Source organism: Phascolarctos cinereus, unplaced genomic scaffold (assembly GCF_003287225.1).
Source record: "Phascolarctos cinereus isolate Bilbo 61053 unplaced genomic scaffold, phaCin_HiC Scaffold_2;HRSCAF=192, whole genome shotgun sequence".
NCBI lineage: Eukaryota > Metazoa > Chordata > Mammalia > Diprotodontia > Phascolarctidae > Phascolarctos > Phascolarctos cinereus.
The window spans coordinates 72905611-72911345 of NW_027555625.1; the positions used below are offsets into that span (position 1 = coordinate 72905611).

Genomic DNA, 5735 nt, shown 5'->3' on the forward strand with positions numbered 1-5735 from the left:
GATCTTGTAAAGCTGGAGAGAAGAACATATTGGTTTACGAGGGGGAATAATGGGACAGAATTGAGGTGGCAATAATTATTGTTCATCTTTAGTGCTCTCTATCCCAGATATTACCTCTGTTGTCTGTTAGTTTCTTTCACTTAGTCCCATGGACTTAACTGAGCAGGTCATCAGAGTTGAATAGCTTTCTCTTTTTTTATTGCAAATGAGAAAATATACATTTGGTTTTTTTATTTTGGGGTAGTAGGAAAAGAGAAAGATACAAAAGATGAATGGATTAGATGAGCTTGTTAGCTGGATGTCTTCTATAATTCCTCATTTTCATCTTCACCCTCTACAGAGTCTATGTCTATTTCCTTATAATCCTTCTCCATTGCAACCAAATCTTTCTTAGCTCTGAGAATTCTCCTTCTTCCATGTCTTCACCCACATACCAGGGGTGCACAAAAGCCCATTTGGCATACATAAGGTCAAACTTGTGATCAGAATGGCCCATGCTTCGGCAATGGCTATAGTGTTACTGAGCATGCATACAGCCCTCTGTACTTTAGCCAGGTCTCCACTGGATACCATAGTTTGAGGCTGGTAATTGCTACCAACCTTGAAGCTGGTATGAGAACAGTTTACAAACTCAATGGTTCTCTTGGTCTTGATTGTGGCAATGGTGGCATTGACATCCTTGAGCACTACATCACCTTGCTACAGCATGTGAAAAGGGCAGGACATGGGTCAAACTTTACCATCTGGTTGGAGGGATCAGAACAGGCATTGAAGATCTCTGCTACAGAGAGCTGTTCATGATAGGCCTTCTCAGCAGAGACAATGGGTGAGTAGGTGACGAGGGGGAAGTGGATTGGAGGATAAGGCACCAGGTTGGTCTAGAACTCTGTAAAGTCTACATTGAGAGCACCATCAAAGCACAGGGAAGCAGTGATGGAGAAAACAATCTGGCTAATGAGCTGGTTGATGTTGATGTATGTAGGGTGCTCAATGTTCAGGTTCTGGTGGTAGATGTCATAAATTGCTTCATTGTCCACCATGAAGGGATGGTCTGAGTGTTCCAGTATGGTATGACTGGTTAGGATGGAGTTAAAAGGCTCTACTAACAGCTGTGGATACCTGTGGGGTTTAGTAGACGGCAAACTTCAGCTTGGACTTCTTGCCATAATGAAAAGAGAGCCTCTCCATCAGCAGAGAAGTGAAATCTGAACCTGTGCCACCCCCCAAAGCTGTGAAATATCAGGAATCCCTGTAGCCCTGTGCATTGGTCTGACAGTTTTCTGATGCACTCAAATACAAGATCAATTATTTCCTTCCCAACAATATAATGACCTCTGACATTTATTAGCAGCATATTCCTTGCCAGAGATCAGCTGCTCAAGATGGAATAGCCAGTCATAGATGCCAGTCCAAACCTCATCTATTACTGCAGGCACGCACACACACACACACAAACACAAACACACATTTGAATATATGCACATATATACATATCAATACATACAAATACATGGAAATAACATGCATGGATATAGTAAAATTAATGTGTGCTAATGAGGTCACCACCTAAAAGAGTATGAAAATAAAAGAAGAACCAGGACAAAGGCTGGTGGTATGCCCATAATTGGTAGGCTTGATATCTCGTATGAATCAGCAAAGGAGGCTTTCTGCATCACCACCACCATCATCATTGTCATCTTCTTATTCTCATTTTTAAAATATTCTAGTAGCAAGTCTTGGGACAAGCCCTTATCCTGCTACTATTATTTTACATTTAATTTTATATGAATTATTACATAGGTTGATTAAAATAATTTCCTTTGGTGGTTATAGAAAAGTATTAGATTTTAAGCCCATTCTCTGAAGGCTAGTGAAAACATCCTTGGTTCAACTCTACTGGTGTTGGCATGTATTTCATCCAGATCTATAACACTTTACCCTCCTCTGCTAGTTGTTTATATTTTAAATGATTTTTATGGTTCAAACCAAGTAAATTGAAACTCTTGAGTAGTATTTGATATAGTAAATTTTATTTAAAACATTGTTAAGTAATATATATATATATATATGTATATATATACACACACACATACATATATACATGTACACAAACATATATATACACACATGTATACATTCACAGATTGTGTGTGTGTGTGTGTGTGTGTGTGTGTGTGTGTAATTTGGATGATTACAAGCTAAAGTTCCACTTCTGATGGTGGTCTAATTCCAGTACAATTTATTACTTGAGTTCTTTAGGAGAGGTTGAGGTCTGCCTTTGTAGTATAGGATTTGTTATCTATCAGACTACAAATGATATCAATTTTTTATGTAAAATTCTAGCCACTAGGCCATACTTTACTAGGCATCCAGTAGATAAATGCTAATGTTTTATACCCGAAATGATGTGTTGCACAGTTTCTAAAATTTCCTCCCATAATCTACACCAATCATTAAATCTAGGCTAATAAAAGATAATCATTTGGTAACCATTCTTTGACAGCTTTACAGTGAAGTGGATAGATTGTTGACCTTGTAACAGGGAAGACTTGAATTCAAATCCTTCCTCAGATGCTTCCTGGATGTTAGGCTCCTAGTAAGTCTCTTAAAACCACTCAGTCTCACTTTTCTCAAATGCAAAATGAGGATAAGCTTAGCACTAACAGAGTTATTATGGTGACCAAATGAGATAATATGGAAAACACTTCTGAACTGTACAGAATTGTGTAAGTACTAGGTATCATTATCATTGGTGGCAATTACTTGATCTTAAATTACCATGACACATTATTTCATTTTAATAAACAAATATGCAGATAATCATTTTTGATGCTTTTATTCTGATGTTTGGTTAGCAAGTTTCTATGTTTGTTGACCATGGGGGCCTTTTTGATTCCATTATTTAACAGGAGCTATGTCACAGGCTTCGTACAGATATACCACGTATGGTTATATTTAATAAATGCGAAAGCATGAGATTACCAGCTTTAATAAAGCTCACTGAAGTGATATGATATCTACTTGTTCTAAATGTATTTCTACAGGTTTTTTGACGTATTCATTGTGCTCTCTAATAATATCTTTTATCCTCTTCTTCCTGATGGGAAAAGAGTGCCAATATTTCTAAAATTACCTTAAAGGATGATCGATACTGGAAAAATTTCATTATTATTATGGGAGTCTCTGTTAGGATAATTACCAAATCTGTTATGATCCATTTTACAATTTTAAAGTTGGGCATTAAGACTCATATTGCATAAAAGTAAACTGTTTTATACATATTCTTCTCATTTACTATGATTCTATATCAACATTGTTATTATTATAATAACTATCTTATCATTTACTCTTCTACAAAAGTTCATCCCCTAAAATTTCTTTCCTTCAACTACGCTGTGAAACAGGTAGTGTTAATGTTGTTGTCCCAGTTTACAAATGAGTATTTTGAGTCTGACAGAAGAGAACTACCTGTTCAAGGTCCCAGAAGTCTTGAATCTTCTGACTTTAAGACAATGGCTCTTCCCTCAACATTGCAACCATGGTATGTGTCAAATGATCATTGTTCATCCTAATCTATCACATATATATATATATACACACACACACATATACACATACATGTATATACATGTATATATGATAGATCATTTTATATATATATATTTTAGAATTCTGTATTATGTAAGTAAAATGGGATTTTACATAACTACTAATACATAATAATGTGTTTTCTCTTATTGTACTTTTAAAAATCTAAATATTTCAATTTTTTCTAAAGTCTGTATGAGGTCCACAGTAGGAAGTCTATAGCTTTCATCTTGATTTATAGAGATGATGATAAAACTTTAGTCTCACAGCTTGCTGCCCATTTCTCTGGTAGATTGCCGCCTACAGCATATGTTCAAAGATAGGTTACCCATAGCTGAATGTAACTTTATTTCAATAAACATAGCCTACAGAGGAACATATTGAATTTAAGCTAGAGTTGCTTAAAAAAAAGAAAGAAAGAAAGAAAACTGAAAATTCCCAATATATAATATTGTTTTCCAATTAACTTTGTGTTAAACATCTATTATGACATCACTTTTTCTGGTAAAGCAGCTCAATTGATAATATTTAGTTGTAAATGCATACTAAACATTGTAATTTAGTTTAAAGGAGAAAAAAAAGATGATCCATGCATGCATAAGATGACTATGAAATCTTATACTTACCAACAGATAGTAGGACCTGTAAGTTATTGTGTAAAACACTCAGAATTTCATTGATGCATATTTGCTTTCCCATTTTCAAACGAGTCCAGCAGGCCTAGAGCAATCCTAAAAATAATAGCAAAATTCCCTAAAGTGAAATGAAAACAATTAAAGATAGTAAATTCCTTGAGTTCTGAACAGGGTTTTGTATTACCAGTACCTAGCTCAGTATGTTGTACTTTTATTTACCTGGGCCTATATTTCATAGTGTGAAAAATGATTATCTTAGAGACTCAGATCTCCCACTCCACCCCCAGCCCCCTTCTCCAAAGTTCTTAAGAAGGACATTACTAATAATGAGATTTTAGTGGAAGGTGCCCAGGCTTGGGTGGAGACAGATTCTTCTGCTGGGGGCAAGAAGAGAGAGAGGGAAGGGATGGAGGAGGGGAGAAGAGGAGGGAACTGCTCCCTTTGTCAGGAGCCCATATTGAAAAGGTATATAAACTGGGCACCCCAAATTCCAAATCAAGCCAGTTCTGCTCTAACTCCTATGCAATGCGTGTCAAGCCAGCTTGAGTGAAATTTAACATGGACAAACAATTTACATTGTTTGTCTCTTTCTTAAAACAAATTCTGTGAGAGGTTGACAATGGGGGTTCTGAACCTAAGGAACATGCATTTTTAAAAATGATAACTGTATTTCTATACAATTAAATTCCTTTGTAATTTTATGTATTTTTCTTTATTCCTTTAAAAACATTAGTCTGAGAGGGTTTCATAGGTTTTGCTAGTCTGCCAAAAGGTGCATACAGAGATGTGCTGGCAATTTTTTGACAACTGCTTCTCTGGGAAAATTATATACACACAAATACACACACACACAGAAGGACACAAACACACATATACATATACACATATATACATACATGTTATTGTATATATGTAAGCATATACCCATATATGTATATACACATACATATATGTATATCTATATATGACATCCTTTTAAGTTTGGTCTACATTAACATTTTCTCCAATACTTTCTTAAGTCTAGATGAGGCCAGAACAACCTGCAGCCTGCAGGCTGCTTATGGGCCTCAGGCCACTTGCCTAAGAATTGGGCATGCATAAAATGAAAAGGAAAATACTCTTTGTATGTAGAGGAAATCCTTCCATTCACAGGCTGCAGGTTGTGTGGGCCTGGGTTAGATAATCATCAAAATAATAAATCAAGGTCTGATTTGCATATTTTTGTGATTTCTGAGTTATAAATTCTCACACTGGAAACTTAACAATCAGTTCCCATCAGCCAGTACAAGCTGGCTATACCACACCTCTGGTAGAATCATAGAATCACACATACACACACACACACAAACACAAACACACAAAGAACTGCTATTTAGAAAGTTATCAGGGGGAAATAAAAGGTTAAGTGACTTACCCATGGCCACACAGCTATAATTTCTCAGACAGAATTCCAATCCTAGTTTTCCAGTCTGTAAGCTCAGGCTTCTCTCCACTGAATCATGTTGCCTCTCT

At 36.0% G+C, this 5735-nt stretch overlaps 1 pseudogene; it reads right to left on the minus strand.

The window, feature by feature from the left end:
* Window positions 1–305: 305 nt before the first annotated feature.
* LOC110192144 (tubulin alpha-1C chain-like) lies at window positions 306–1484 on the minus strand (annotated as a pseudogene).
* Between the last annotated feature and the right edge of the window lie 4251 nt (window positions 1485–5735).